The sequence below is a fragment of the Schistocerca nitens genome, chromosome 5 (genome assembly GCF_023898315.1).
Source record: "Schistocerca nitens isolate TAMUIC-IGC-003100 chromosome 5, iqSchNite1.1, whole genome shotgun sequence".
In the NCBI taxonomy this organism is placed as follows: Eukaryota; Metazoa; Arthropoda; class Insecta; order Orthoptera; family Acrididae; genus Schistocerca; species Schistocerca nitens.
The window spans coordinates 416,402,954-416,419,956 of NC_064618.1; the positions used below are offsets into that span (position 1 = coordinate 416,402,954).

The window sequence follows — 17,003 nt, forward strand, 5'->3', positions numbered from 1 at the left end:
AAACGCATTTACACTCCAACCTTTTTGCTGCCACAAGAGTTTGAAATGACGAGAAATAAGACTTCCAGAAAATAATATGCTTCAAAATTTCCCGGGAGTATTCTGCAGGCACCCTTGAAGATATTTGCACACAGTCCGCTGTGTTTGCTCATCAGTTGTACAAAAACCTTGAGGAGAATAACCACTTTAAATGTTCACCAAAATGCTGGTCTAAAATTTTCGACGCGCTCATTATCGGAAAAATTAAGTCTTCATCAATACTAACAATAAGAATAATCTCTCTTTGAAATGGTAGAGAGTAATACGTGTTACTATTACGTGACAAGCTCAGTAGAGGAAGCAGTGAAATTAGCGACTGTGTATTCTGAAAGAGAAAATAATCTAGAGGCTTTGAACGTTTTTCATTCCCCTTTTTTAAATATAGAGAGGAACTTTTGTACTTCTAGTTAGTGGCTGAGATGATACAGTAACGTGTTTAGAAATACAGACGTGGTTCAGTTTTTCCGTGTCTCCTTAATCAGTGAGGCACGTTCTTCAAATGGTTCAAATGGCTCTGAGCACTATGGGACTTAACATCTGTGGTCATCAGTCCCCTAGAACTTATAACTACTTAAACCTAACTAACCTAAGGACATCACACACATCCATGCCCGAGGCAGGATTCGAACCTGCGACCGTAGCAGTCGCGCGGTTCCGGACTGAGCGCCTAGAACCGCTAGACCACCGCGGCCGGCGAGGGACGTTCTGCGGCAGTCTCATGAATGATGCTTGTCTCGTTGCTTCTTGCATCCTTCTCTGCCTAAAAAGTATACTTGCTGCATAACTGATTCTGGAAATGGATTTATTTTGAATGTGACATTGGAAAGACCACAAGTTGAAAAAGGATAGATTTGTAAGAAACATCCAGGAAAAAGTTGCTTATCTGAATTCTAAATCTTATCGTTAGCACCGCACAGAAAATTAGTCAGAATTTACTTCATGAATGCCCATCATGTGAATTTGTAATTTCTTAATTATTGGTGTACAGAGGGAGGAGGCACAGTGATTAAGGCGAGGAATTCGTGTATATGAGGAGAGAGATTAAAACCTCCTCCTATAAACGGTTATGTTTTCTCTGATATCCGTAACTCTATTGATGTGAACGTTGGGAAAATTCCTTTGAAATAAACACGACCTATTTCCCTTCACATCACTGTCCAATTGATGCTCCGTCCATTATAACCCCGTCGTCGACGGCGTGGTTAGCCCCAACATTCATTCCTTTCCTTTATTTGTATAACATGAAGAGCTTTTTGCAAGTCTCGCCAGTGCTAAGCTCCATATCATTCACAGAAACGAAATGATAAGCATTTGGACGCTAATGCGGTAGCGAATTACCAGGACAATATTGAGTGCCAAGATCTTAATTACAAAACCACAGATACGGTGAGAAATAGCAAACAATGTGAGACTGCCGCTAGGTGATTCGCATAGCGCCAACCGCACAACGGTCCTTCGTCCGGCGGATCGCCTTGATTGTGTGTAATTACGCGTATTTCCTGGCGCTGCCTCGGGCAGCAATTAGTATCTTGGAAACTGGTTCCCCGAGCGCACACTGTATCTGTCGTATGGTCTTAATTCTTCGTTTCCTCCGAGCAGATGTCTTCCCCATCTGTCGCGAGGGAAAGATTGCCTAAGTGCTGTACTTAAAGAGATTTGTTCCTAAGATAAATATTTATGATAGAATTCCAAAACACAAAAATTCTATTTTGTTCTATCCTATCTTGATATATTTAGCATAAATCGATTACTTCTGATTAACGTTGTAGCTGCTCATACTCTCTCATTTCACCTTAACCGTGACTCATTGAACATACATGAAACAATCTCTGAAAATTGCAGCATAATATAGGAAAGTAACGACTTAATTACGTAACGAGCTTTTCTTTTGTTGAAAGTACAGTCGAACTTGCATAAGTAAAGCAGAAGTGACATTTAGTTGCTAGTGACTGTAAATTAAATACGTTTACCGTCTATGATATTGACGTTTAGTCAGTTGTATTTTATTTATCCTAAGGTAGCTACAGAGTCGACATATATTGTGCATAACAAGTCAACAAACAGGCTACATTACTAGGCGGGTTGACTTACGAAAATCTTTTTCAGAGCATCATTCATATTGCCTCTACAAAATTTCAATATCGCAAAGGTAATTAGGATAACTGACTTGTAAAACAGCGCTTTCAATTGTGCTGTTAATTAATAAGACGTCAAAGGTCTCAACAGACATTTCTCTGGTTTTAAACGCAACTCAAAGCCATGACATCAGAGACAGCGAAACTACTCAGACTCAGGAATGGTCATCACAGGTCTCTGCTGTATCTTTCGTGATGAAATCATCCCAGGACTGGTTCTGACTGTCTGTGAAAACTTACGAAAATGTTCAATTTCGTAGCATTTACGCACTCCATTTTCGAATTATTTAGTTGTACTCCGTTTCATTTATAACGATTTCTATTCATTGTTCATCTAGTTGATGCAGTTACTAGTACTGCATCATTTTATTTTATAGTTTTTAGTGCAGTTGGAACTGGCTGACCAGCCCCAACAGCCGCGCGCGTGAACACGTCGATTCCGGGATTCAGGGAAAAGCACCGGCCCCGGATCGAATACGCCCGGCGAATTGACAACGAGCCTGAATGTGGCTTGTGGCTTTTAGGTGGAAAAAAAATTGGAAATTTGTCGTAAGGTCTTACGGGACCAAACTGCGGAGGTCATCGGTCCCTAAGCTTTCGCACTACTTAATCTAACTTAAACTGACATACGCTAAGGACAACACACACGCCCATGCCCGAGGGAGGACTCGAACCTCCGACGGGGGAAGCCGCACGGACCGTGACAAGGCGCCTCAGATCGCGCGGCATTTTAGGCGGTTTAGCCCACCCAGTCAAGTGAATACCGAGCTGGTACGCACATCTGGCCTCAGTTACACGACTTGCAACGCATTCTCACACTTTCCCATGGGATAACACTAGATGCAGACGGATGGGGTACACAAATTATCCGACCACCTCCTATCACTAACATTGCTAAATCTGGAATAACATGGCGACCGGGGCGGAAAAAGAAGGCTTCCGTCAGAACTGGTTCTCTCCGAATTCCGTGGCAGATGCAGACGGCTTTATTCTGGTGAATAGATTTCTACAGAGTACTTTCATTAAAGCGCCGCAAAACTGAATCACAGTGTAAAAATCAAACAAAATGGAAATACACTCGGGTGATTCTTATAAAAATTTTCTTCTGCACGCTACAAATCTCCCGTGATGCAGAAACTGTGCCTCCGTGTTAACCCTCGCAATATTTTGAAATAAATATTTATTGCTTTTAATTAATTAAAATCCAAAAATGTTTTAAATTTTTCAGTTAAATTGAAGCCACAAATTTGCGTCATAGTAGTAGACGTGGCTTTACCCAACGAATATCAAATATATTTTCAGGTTTAGGACCATACTTACAGATCAGTATCTCTTTAAAACGTATATTGTGGATAAAAGTCAACAAATTTGTATTTTATAAATAATTTTTTAAGGTGAGCATAAAGTATCCCCCCCATTGGCAGTATGTTACTGAAAGTGCGCTGATATTGCTAAGAGTGTGCCAAAAGATATTTTTAGTTTCTGAACCCTAATTACTAATCAGTATCTCTTTAAAAAATGTGTTGTTAAAATAAGTCAACAACAATTAACGAATTTTGTTGTTCTTTTCGGGTGGGCATAAAGTGCAGCTCCCCTGCCCCGCTCAGGTAATGCGCGTTATTGTATGCGTTATCATTTCTAGGGTTAAAACATGACGGTTTTCAGAAATTTAGAGTAGGGAAGTGTTGCAAAACAAAATGTATTTTCCTTTTTTGTCAAAAACGACCAAATGTTTTTAATGAATCCGCAGTGTCATGTAAACAAAATTTGTTATTCGTAAACATAACGATTGACAGAAGCATGATGTGTTACTTCGTCACTTGTTATTACGCCCTGTAGGTAATGCACACGGTTGAAGTCTACCGTTTTTAACCAGACAACAGACTTTCAACGCGTGTCCCGACACCTGACCGGCTCACGAGGCTGGTAACCCGAGTCAGTGGTGGCGGGCAGCGCGGGTCATACCGGCCGCTGCGGTTGTAAAGAGGAGCTGGCAGCTTCTCTGCCGGGGAGTTTGTGGTCAGAGCGTTTAACGTGCCTGCAGCTGCAGCCGCGACGGCCCGCCGAGCCGGATCTCCCTGCTCGCCGGGGGCCGCTGAACCTGGCTGGTCTCACCAAACTCAAAGGTCAGCTGCCCAGCCGACAGATCACTTTGCTTTCGTTAGGGAGTCCCGCCAACAGACTGCACTATAGTGGGGAGGATTGTTTGTGTGATGAGGTCGCAACAGCATCTTGTCGCACAGCAATCCTGACCTAAAAAAGTGGGGTATCAGTCTATTCTATGATTTCAAAATTAGCGGAGCATGATCTCGTACAACTACGGGGAGTAATAACGCAGGGGTGTATGACGTCAAAGATAAATCAAACAATGGGCTTCAGTTTGTTGGATAGATACTATAGAAGACATTGGCAGAGAAAGAGATTGCTTATAAAAATGTCTTGTACAACTTGATTGTGCATAATCCATATCACACAGGATGTACTCTATACAGAAAAGAGCAATGCCAATAGTAACGGTGTGAATGGTAACCTACAAGATTGTTAGCGTTGAATCTTGCTTATTATTCGGCAAAACATGAACTTCTTCAACAGCAGTCAGCTTTCCAAAAATAAGCAGGATTTCCACGTAAATAATACAAAATTAACCCATCCCCTTTCTTAGAAAGTTTGTTTCAATTTGTTGTTAGGTCAAATTACCCCCTTTCTCTTACATAGTGTTTGGCTACATGGCATCGTACCCCGAGAAAACTTCGCCTAAAAGCAAATCAGAACCATCACATGTACAACACAATCTAATCTATATGTAATTTTAAACGCGAACAGTCATCTGACGTCGCACCTGTCGGTTCGAAACGGGTAATGCCACTATTTGCTAGTAATAAATAACGTTATTAACGGTGGAAATGCTGTATCTACTTTATTGTGCCGCGCGGGGTAGCCGAGCGGTCTTAGGCGTCTTGTAACGGTCCACGCGGTTTTCCCGTCGGAGGTTCGAGTCCTCCCTCAGGCATGGGTGTGTGTGTGTCGTCCTTAACGTAATTTAGCTTGAGTTAGATTTAGCTGTGGCTCTGAGCACTATGCGACTTAACTTCTGAGGTCATCAGACTAACCTAAGGACATCACACACATCCATGCCCGAGGCAGGATTCGAACCTGCGACCGTAGCGTTCGCTCGGCTCCAGACTGTAGCGCCTAGAACCGCACGGCCACTCCGGCCGGCAGATTTAGCTGAGTGTAAGCTTAGGGAGCGATGAGCGCAGCAGTTTGCTTCCTTAAGACCTTACCACAAATAAAAAAAACTGTATTGTACGAATTAGCGTGTAATAATAGACACAATTCCTTGGTTATCAACCTAAGACCGTCATCACACACACACACACACACACTTCCGACCTGAATCAACCATCTATAAAGATTAAAGTAGCTTTAATTACATCTGTCATAAAAACAGATAAAAACTGATTCTTCGAAGCATCACCCGTGAACGAAACGGGAAAACTTCATTACACGTAACAACCAAATTTACACTTTGCAACGCATCTCTGAGTGAGTAGCCAAGTGCAGATGCAGATATAAAAGGTGCACCATCGTCGCTTATCTGGATTCTTGGCAAGCAAAGCAGTAGCTCCTTCTCAAACTTCGGGACTCTTTTACTGCTATTATATCGGCCCCATCATTTGGTAGTCTCCTCTTAGTAAAGCTGCCTGCACGTCACTGAACCTGCAGACCTTCCGTTATGAAACTAAAATAGTTTGAAAGTGAACTGTAGCCGCCGAAGTTTTTAAAAGAGCAAGATCCACAGTTAAAAATTTCTTATTGAGTTTCACATCTGCACCATTGCCCAGTGCAGTGTTGAAATATCGTGTTCTTTATCGGCGGTATTCACTTGTCTATTCTGAGACAAGTATTTCTAGTGGATTCTTACGTGTAATCTACTGTAATACGGCACGCTACGACTAGGTGAAAAGAACAGCTTTGTATTTCTTGTCAAATTAAATTGTTTCTCTTATAACACGCAAAATGGTTTCGGATACCAAATGTCGATAATCTCAGATTATGCCTCGCACAATAATGTTTTAGGCTATTTCTCCATTATCTTAGCATTAAGGTGAAAGTTATTATAGCTACAAGATATGCTAAAACTTTTCCCGCCCTGGCCATTACATATAGCTGTTCGTCTAATACGATTCAGGTACTCGATTCTATACAACTAAAGAGAGGCCTTCCATTCACTCCATTCCCTCAAATCAAACTTTGTAATAGGAAGGAAGAATGAAGAAAAATTACGTTGACAGAAAATTTAGTTAAAAAATGTTTTCTATATGTCCTTACGGCAACGGATCCAGTCCAATCCGCGTTTAACTTATGTACTACATGGTGAAAGTAGAAGATAGTTTATGTCCAGAAAAAGATGTTCTATCCTACAAAGAAGAGTGATCAAAATGAATGATCTCTTTTATTCACAAACAATTCTAAATGTTGATCAAGATTACCAATAACCTCACTCTAATCGGACACAGAACTAAGGTTATAAAAATAGTAACATTGTATTGCAGTAGTCTATACAAAATGGAAAGCTCACGGACTTCAGACTATCCAACCTAGTGATAGAACTGTATGTGAACTCATGATTTGACAAATGTATCGCTGTTTTGTTCCAGCAATTGGCTAGAGTGATTCGGAATGTATAATATGTCCACACCCGGTTGTTTTTGAAGTCTGTAGACTAAGCCTTTAAGATAAATGATACAATTTTTAAACGAAGACAGTTAATTACCTAGTCTCAGAAGGCCGTATAAATCACTGGAGTCTTATTAGCATAGCCCCGAAGAAACATTAGACAAGAATTAGTGCTGCACGCGTCACTCCTTGTAACTCCTTTAAAGTGCGTCCAGAAAAATCGCTCGCGCCGGACAAAAGATAATTACACGATCAGCAATCAGTTCGCTCACGTCCCGTTGGCCAAGAAACGTGCGGTATATTCGGTTGCCTCGATGAGTCTTCCTGGGCGAGCAACAAAGAGCGCGAGGCAGACAAAAACAAGGTGCTCCTGTCGGCGATGCGCTGCGCCCGCACTCTGTTGTGTTTGCCCAACAGAGAACGAAAAGCGCCAGCGCCGGAGATAATTCAAGTCATTATGTCTGCTGTGGCATTAGCGCAATTTTGCACGGACGTCTGCTCGCTACTTTCTATATAAGGGCGCTATTGCTTTTTCTCTCCCGTTTTTTTCCCCCCGTACCGGGTCTGTCTGACGTAGATTGAACGAAACATGATAGATTAACTTTAATCTGAGTTTATTAATGCATAAGATAACTATGCCTCGCGCGGCATTGGCCGCTAATGGGTCTGTCAAACGGTGTTCACCACATTAGTAGTCTTTTTGTTTGAGCTCGTGATATGGAAAAATGTGCTTCATTATACCCTGCTCTCAAAATTCTAGCTGCGGCACTTAGTTGCTGTGCCTACAGTATTAGTCCGCCGGAAGCCACCTTCGAACACCTAGCTTAGGCAGTTAATTTGATCAACGCATTATATCAAATATATACCTAATTTGCCAGCAAATATTAAAGTGTTTAAACACAGTTTAAGCATTATAGCTTACTAAGAATTAGAATTTACTTCACGAGAATATTTAGTCTTGATTAAGAACTCTTTAATTCCGTCGAGTCCCTTCGTTAGGCATTTATACTCAAACAGCCGGAGTAGCGAAGACATTTCCACAATCTTGAGAAATCGTTGTGGCCTGTAAAACGAAAAACGAGAATTAATAGCATTTTCGTGTAGTACTTATATTCTGCACCTATCTTGCACTCTTACTTTCTACATTTTTTTTATTTTGTTTGTTAGTGTTTAGCACTCAGTTGATAATAAAGGCACTATAGTTCTAAGGGCCAAATGTAGAGGACGAAACCGACAGTGCTTCATTGGGAAAAGAAACTCTTCATTGGTCAGGAAAACGGGAGTGAATCGAAATTGCGATGGCCTACCGGCAGTGTGAAATTGACTGCATAAACTTCATATTTCTTTCATCATTTCACAGTAAAGTATGCAGGAGTTTTGGCAATAACTGAAAATATATATTTTTTCACACGTGCATTTAATAATCTAAAGTGCACAACGTTTGTCAGATTCGCAAAAGCATTATCTATCATGTCTAGATTAAAAAACAGATTATGTAACAATGGGCTACTCACAATAAAAATTAAATTACATGTATATAACGCTTATTTTATTAGCACCCTTATCTATAGCTCTGAGATGTGGACAACTCTTGCTAAGCACGAATCTCGAATGAACAGCTTTCATCTCCACTGCCTCCGGAGAATCGTTCAGATCCCTTGAGAGACATAATACACAACACCGAAGTCTTAACAGCTCGCAAGCACAATCAGCATTCATGCACTTCTGAGCCACCGACGTCTAAGGTGGCTAGAACGTGTCAGGCACATGTCTCCCGAATACCGAAAAAACTGCTGTTCCGGAGAACTTCAATATGGTGTGAAGCAAGTGGGAAGCCTCCAATTTTGCTCAAGGATGTCTGTAAGGAACACCTGACCAATGCCAATATTTAAAAAAAAAAAGAAAACCGCACACAAGAATACATCAGGAACAGGATAAGACGGGAAGGGAGCGGCTTCTGTTCGAAGTCCCTCACGTTTCTCGCATTCAAAGTAGCGACTGCTACTCTCGAGTGGGTCTTTTCAGCCACAGCAGACGTTGCAGTATGCATCGTTCGAGGATGGGCTGATGCTAAGGAACAATCATTTATAAGAGGTGTCTTTCATTTAGTAAAGTAATGAACGGACGCTTTCCGTTTGCTTTACCGGTAACGCCTCTGTGATCAAATGAAAGATCTCGTGTGGAATAGCCGCTGAAACTTACTTCATGAAGCTCCCTCACCGTGCCTTTCGTTCAGACTCCCACCCTTTCCATTTTCCACACGCATTCCATTATTTTAGTAGGTAACTCTCTGGGCACTGCTTAGGAATTGGATTAGATGCTTGATCTGACGAGCGCGGTATGTTGTCTCTGGTACTGCTGCACGCGTCGGCGGTGCGTGGTGCGTGACGCACACCCCTGGGCGCGCTAACCGTCGGCAAACACCGGTCGGCATTCCTCACGCACAGGCCGGACGAGCGGCCAACTCCAACCACAGCCGTTTCCAGTCCTTTGGGCAGCCCCCACAGGTAGCTCTCTGAACATAGAGGACCCTACTCAAGCCGATTTCGCGAACCATTGCGTTATAATGCGGCTTCTCTGCACCGTGTTATCTGAGAACCGAGGCCACATGCTCTCGAGAACCAACTGTTGCGAATATAAACCTCACGCGACGAGACAAAACGGCGGATGAATTCCAGCTGCTGCTAAAACCAGTGCTTAAAGCAACTGTTGGTGCAGAATGAACTGAGAAAGTTGTATGCAACCTCTGTTGAGCAATAACACTGTTAACCAAGAATTGTTGCTTTTATCGCTTTTCATGTTACACCCGCACGGATAGTCGCGTCCCCTAGGGCACTGTTTCCGGGGTGCTGGGAGGCCCACCGGCCCCGAATCGAGTCCGGCCGGCGGATTAACGAGGAGAGCTGAAGTGCCGGCTAACGTGAACTTGGTTCCTAGGCGCTTTCCAACATCTGACTAGGTAAATGTAAGGGTCGTACCCACTTCCGCCTCAGTTACACGATTCGCGAACACAAATTCCGTCGGGGAAGGGAAGGGGGAGCTCTACCACTAATATTGCCGAACCCAGTTAAACATGCCGACCCCGTCAAGATACGTGGTAAAGGCCAGGAAAAAGATGACGACCCGCTTCTCCTGCTACATTAATTGGCATTCAGCTTCGTTGACGTAACGGCGCTATGTTTCTATATTGTTTATCTCTCTTCAAATTGCAAATTTCTTCTTCCTGATTCATTTCCTTTCTCTGTCGATTCGTGCGGATATTTGATCGTTTCCTAGATGCCATCGAGACCATATCGTTCTTCGAAGATTTTTAAACATTTTGTCTTCACGATATTTTTCCGTAAAGGAACCTCAGAGAATGATAAGTGTATTATTTACGAAAGCACGCACAGTACTCGTATGCTGTCACCTTAAAAAGTAAACATCTCAGCCCTCACGTGGAGGAATGGATTAGTCTAACCAACAGAGAAAAATTGGCCAGGTGGGATTACGACTTGTGCACAAACTTATGTACAAAGACTGTTCATCGATTCAGGAAATACAGAATCTTGGCGATTTTTGCCTGTTATCGACATTGATACTGGTAAGATATCCTCCGAGCGATATGACGCTGTGGTTAGCACACTAGACTCGCATTCGTGACGAGGCTCAAAACCGCGTTCGGCCATCCAGATTAAAGTTTTCCGTTTTCCCAAAATTAATTCAGGCAACTGCCTGGATAGTCCCTTTGAAAAGGCATGGCCAATTTCCTACTTCCTCCTTGACACAATCGGAGCTCGTGTTCCGTCTCTAAGAACGTTGATGTCCACGGGACGTTGAAACCAATCTTCTTTTACTTTTCCCATGAATTCCAAGACCTTCGAGAATGGTTTAATTCCAAGTTTGAAGCCGGACAACAAATAACGAAGTCTTTTCTTCGTGTGACAGAATTAAAAATTAACGACTTCGGATTTTTCGTTTTACTTGTACTAGTTATCTTTCTTCTTGCCAAATTTCATGATTTTAGACCAACAGGATACGCCTTATAGGTTATGATGAGTGAGTTTGCGAGTATCAAAATACGTGACACAAATCGCTGTATCTTTTGACTGCAGTGACTTAGAAGATAGCTTTTATTATACGGCCAAGGGACCAATCACCTTTGTATATGAGATAAATTTCAACGTACACGTCTAACCGTTCCTGACAAAAAGTTTTTTTTCTAGACAGGTGGACAGACAGTCTGACAAAAGATACCTTTTTTTTCTTGTGATATAATTACAGATTAACAGTTTCGGATTTTTTCATTTGGTTATACTGTGAAACCTTGCTTCTTGGCAAATTTGATGATTCTAGGCCAACGGACGTAGCCTGGAGGTTTTGATCAGTGAGCCGGCCGAAGTGGCCGTGCGGTTAAAGGCGCTGCAGTCTGGAACCGCAAGACCGCTACGGTCGCAGGTTCGAATCCTGCCTCGGGCATGGATGTTTGTGATGTCCTTAGGTTAGTTAGGTTTAACTAGTTCTAAGTTCTAGGGGACTAATGACCTCAGCAGTTGAGTCCCATAGTGCTCAGAGCCATTTGAACATTTTTTTTTTTTTTTTTTTTTTTTTAGGCCATAGTATGTGACATAAACTTCAACTTTCCCGTTCCTGAGAGAAAGGGTTTTAACAGTTGGACAGACAACAGACAACAAAGTGCTCCTGTAAGGGTTCCGTTTTCACCGACTGAGCTACATAACCCTAAAAAGAGGTAAATTTCGTAGGGTAGATGAATTTTATGAGGAGGTTCGAGTCCTCCCACGGGCATGGGTGTGTGTGTTTGTCCTTAGGATAATTTAGGTTAAGTGTGTAAGCTTAGGGACTGATGACCTTAGCAGTTAAGTCCCATAAGATTTCACACACATTTGAACATTTTTTTGATTTTACGCGCAAGAAACGTTACGTGCAAGAAATGACAAGTCTGAAAATATCAGCGACTAGGGTGTATTTTATTGAACATCCTATAATACTCATGCGTGCTGTTGAGGACAAAAAAGTGAAAGACAAAGGTCACTGGTGACGAAATGGATTTTTATGCAGGAGGAACCGTGTTCGAATCGCTGTCCAGTCATCGGGCTTTCTTAGATCGAGCCTGGGGTACTGAAAATAGTTCACGCTAATATGATGATGGTCGTTTACTTCTGTAATCGCTATGAAGCTGGCCGCAGCCAGGAACTAATAATCAAATAAAGAAATGACCTACAAAGCATTTCCTCTTAGCTAAAAATTGTCGATGTACCTCTAAACAGACAAGAATCAAATGAAGAAGAATGTCTCAACAAGTCGGTTTCATTCACCAGTATCATCATATCGCACATAAATATCTGACAACGTCTGAAGGGAAGAGAGGTAGGAGTGTCGTCATTATCATGTAACACCTGAGCCCTGTTTAGTCAGTGTCGTTATTACGCTGTACGTGATGTTGTGACAAAGCTGCCGCCATTGCACAGATAGCAAGACGCTCCTAGGGACTCATCGGCCTCTGCTGTGCAGTACTCGTCCGTCTGTGAGAGCAGGGAGAGAGCAGAGCTACTCCAAGCCGGAGAATGTAATCTGAGTCGGGAGCCGTCGGCCAGCCGTTATGTTCCGCAGGCTTAGCACCCAGAGGACGGCAGCTGGCGTGGCCTGGCTTGGCGTCCCAGCAGGTGAGGCGCTGCGAGAGAAGCCAGCGGAGCGCAGATTAGCGGCAATCTCATATTATGCCACCTGCCAGCTGAGCAGGGCTGCTGCAGCGGCAAGGTTGCCCTGTCTCCTGGAACGCGTATCTCAGAATCGGCGTGAATCACTGTTTATAAAAACTCTTACGGACTAAAAATCAACCGGGAAGGGTCTTTGGTGGCATCCTGGGTTCGGACTGAGAAGAAACGCGATTAGAACTAAAGTCAAAAAGCACTCAGTCTTCAGGCCACGAATGGCCGACCGGGACCATCCGACCGCTGTGTCATCCTCAGTGGACGATGCGGTTAGGAGGGGCGTGGGGTCAGCACACCGCTCTCCCGGTCGTTATGATGGTATTCTTGACCGAATCCGCTACTATTCGGCCGAGTAGCTCCTCAATTGACATCACGAGGCTGAGTGCACCCCGAAAAATGGCAACAGCGCATGGCGGCCTGGATGGTCACCCATCCAAGTGCCGACCACGCCCGACAGCGCTTACCTTCGGTGATCTCACGGGAACCGGTGTATCCACTGCGGCAAGGCCGTTGCCTCGAACTAAAGTCAAGGGACACAAATTTTGATAGTTTCTTTATGTCATTCCACGGAAATGTGGAGGTTTTTCCGTCAATGAGGCCGCTTTCTCACACTTGTGCCGTTGTTGTGACGCTCGCCACTGCTAGGAAATGTTCAACGGTCAAGAGCAACAAACTTGCTTATCTGTTGACCTGAAACAAAACTGTTGGGTTGTGTCTTTATCGAAGTTGATGATTTCGTCCAGGTTAAAAGTGAGTGGCCGCCTAGAAACTAAAACGAGCATTTCCAGTAAAAACTACTGATATATCAAAACAACATTCCAAATCCCTAAGAGACGGAGTCATCGCTTTTGTAGCCACTGTCTTCCCAAAACTTTTATCGCTTCGCCGGCCGCGGTGGCCGTGCGGTTCTGGCGCTGCAGTCCGGAACCGCGGGGCTGCTACGGTCGCAGGTTCGAATCCTGCCTCGGGCATGGGTGTGTGTGATGTCCTTAGGTTAGTTAGGTTTAAGTAGTTCTAAGTTCTAGGGGACTTATGACCTAAGATGTTGAGTCCCATAGTGCTCAGAGCCATTTGAACCATTTTTTTTTATCGCTTCCAAAGACAACAAACCTACAAAAAGTCTGCATTGCTACTGTGCCATTCTCCATCTAAATTTACAAACAACACATTCCCACTACAGACTCACTTTATCTTCAAGCGTTTCGTTACCCTAAACCTCCAAAAGCTTCCGCAGTAACTCATACCAGCAACTTCGCACCCCTGTGTCGTAAAATCCATTCGCCATGAAATTTCGATATCATAAAGCGCTCCCTGACAATGAATTCCCCGATGACGGGCAGTGGATTCGAACTGTTCTTCTGAAAGACGAAAAGTGTGGTCGTCTGTTATCTATATTGTGGACATAATGCTGTCTTCTGCTCCATTCCAGTCAGATCTCGATCAGATTTCGAAGTCGTGCAAAGATTAACAATTTGCTTTAGATGTTCAGAAATGTTAAAATTGTTCGTTTCACAAAAAGAAAGAACATGGTATCCTATGAGTACAATATCAGTGAGTCACCATTGAAATCAGTGATCTCAGACAAATGCCTATGTGTAACAATCTGAAAAGATAGTAAATTGAGTTATAACATAGGCTAAGTTTTAGATAAAGTATGTAGCAGACTTCGGTTCGTTGATAGGATACTGGGAAAATGCAGTCACTCAACAAAGACGACTGCTCGCAAAACGTTTTTCTGGCTCATTCTAGTATACTTCTCAAGTCCGTGTGACAAAATAGGTCGAACATGGGACACTGAATGTATGAAAAGAAGAAGGGCTGCACTATTGGACATAGGTCTGTTTGGCTCACGGGAGAGCGTCACGGAAATCCTCATAGATCAGAGCTAGAAGGCACTGGAAAATGGACATCAAATACTTCTCGAAAGCCTACTTACAAAACCAAGAACCGGTGTTAAATGAGAAATCCAGGAATTTTTTTTTCCAGTGCTCTACGGACCGCTCCCAAGGGAAACAGTGAAGATAAAGTTAGAAAAAAGTTTGGGTTAGATAGAGCAGCAATCAGTCGTGGAATTAAGTTGCTTTAGTATGACATTTATAGTCACAACGCAGATCAGATTTCGATCTGTGTCAGGTCATTATCAATGCAGTGCGGAATTGTAGCAGTTGTTCGTGCTCAAGTGAATGCTTACACAGTTCAACCATTACTGTTTACTGTTTCTGGTTACAAATTATTTTATTTCCATTGCTTGTTTTAGATGTTTAATCCTTCGTCATAATCAGCTGGATTGATGTGAATTGAAGCGACATGTACATGTCTGCCAATTTTTGCTAACCTCTGGTACCTATCTAACAGCAGAGAATAAAAAACAGTGTTTACAAAATATATATGATGATGTATGTAGTATAACAAGACAATAAAGGGAGCCTCTGACCGCTTACTTAGCTATTAATACTTTTACATTTCGGTTTTTGTTCATCTTTGCGATCAAGGACCACCACAAAACGATGAGCCATGTACACAGGCATTTCGGCTGTCTAGTGTAAGTTTTACTATTTGGCACCATTTCGGCGACTTGGGCGTCGATGTTGATGATGTGATGAAATTATGAGAACAACATAAACAGTCAGTTTCCGAGCGGAGAAAATCCCCGAGCCCGCCGGGAATCGAACCCCTTGGGTTGCACGAGCAGCAGCAGCGATAACCAATACACCACAACTTTCGGACACCGATATCAGTATAAACTATTTACAGCTTGTTCAGAGATATTTAAACAGTGACCCTCCCTGCGCTACATACGCGAATCGAACCTCTAATACTTCCCTCGGGCCGTGGACGTCAGATTGGTCTGCACTGTGTGGATGCGTATGTAGATACTGCTGCAGGTGGTAAACTGCTTGACAGGTATTTTCGCGCCACCACAGTACTGTGAATCAGTTGCACAAGCAATATGTCGAACGACCCTTCAGACTCTAACACTCTAGAGGTCGACTCATAAACTGGAAGGCCTGTCGACAAAAGGGAGAGCACACCGCAAAACCGTTTCCCGTCCAGATTCAGCAAACTTGAGAATTCACCGAGGCAAGAAACGGAAATAGCGCGCGGATCTCTTATTGGGTCGCCAGCGGGCGGGTCTTATTGGCGCTAAAGAAGCCAAAGGAAACAAAAGCGGGGAATGCAGCCGCCGGCGGGAAGCGTCTTCTCGCGCCGGTCCTCAGAGGTGCGGCGTCGCGCCCGCAAAAGACGGCGGCGGCAGACGCGAACAATGGCCACCGGTGGACGGGCTGGGCGACGCGTGTTGTTTATAGCCGCCAGCGGGACATTTTATCCAGTTCATTAAACACGGGGCCGGTCGGGCGACGTGGCCGGCATGACGCCGCGCCGCCGACCCGGCCAGCCGACGGGTTCCGCGCGCAACGCGTCTCCGCGCTGTAATGGCGCACTTGCCGCGGGCGCGGAGGAAGTGGCTTCCTGTACTGACCGCCACCGCTACTGCAGCACACTGTTACCACCATCTGTGAACACGTACCAAGAGTCCTCAGAACAGCCACTCACCCTACATCCACCGCCTGTCGAACGTTGGGTGATTCACGAACCCCAGTCAGTCCTCAGTTAAACAAGTGAAAGGTAAAGTTCTGGGTTCTGACAGGAGATGGGCCAATCGGGTCCGTCAGAACGGCGGGTCATCATCTGCCAATGGCGCCATCGGCTGCGGTATGCAGCGGTATGTGGTCAGCACACTGCTCTTATTTGACCTCTGAACCGCTACTGATCAACTAGTACCTCCTGACTGTCCGCGGCTCGTGGTCTTGCGGTAGCGTTCTCGCTTCCCACGCACGGGGTCCCGGGTTCGATTCCCGGCTGGGACAGGGATTTTCTCTGCCTCGAGATGACTGTGTGTTGTGTGTCTTTCATCATCATTTCATCCTCATTCACTCGCAAGTCGCCGTAGTGGCGTTAGAGAACTTGTGGAGCGGCAGCCGAACCGCCCTGAGAGGGGTCGCCCGGCCGCCATTACCTCCTGAGTTCGTCTCACGAGGATGAGTGCACCCCGCACCAGTCTTACCACTAAGGAATAATCCCTGCCAGTAGCAGGAACCGAAGCTGGTTTCCCGGCATGACAATCAGCCGCAATGACTACACAGCCGTATTGACTATCCAGCCGTAATGACTACACAGCTACAAACGCGGACACTCCTCAGTTACCAGAATTAATTTTTCACTTTGAAGTGGAGTGTGCGCTAATATGATACTTCGTGGCACACTAAAACTCTGCTGGACCGAGACTCAAACTCGGGACATTTTACCTTTTGTGGGCCAGTGCTCTACCGACTGAACGGGGCAAATGACTCGTACCCACAGCTTTATCTCCACCAGCACCTCATCTATTAGCTTACAAACTTCACGACAGTTCTTCTGTCAAGCTTGCACGACTAGC

The 17,003-nt window shown here is 44.2% G+C and overlaps 1 protein-coding gene and 1 pseudogene across 1 annotated transcript in view; one reads left to right on the forward strand and one right to left on the reverse strand.

Moving 5' to 3' along the window:
* LOC126259203 (protein jagged-1b) overlaps positions 1-17,003 on the forward strand; it is a 591,182-nt gene that overhangs the window by 49,439 nt on the left and 524,740 nt on the right. The window lies entirely within an intron of this gene.
* On the reverse strand, positions 12,963-13,080 carry LOC126261202 (5S ribosomal RNA; annotated as a pseudogene).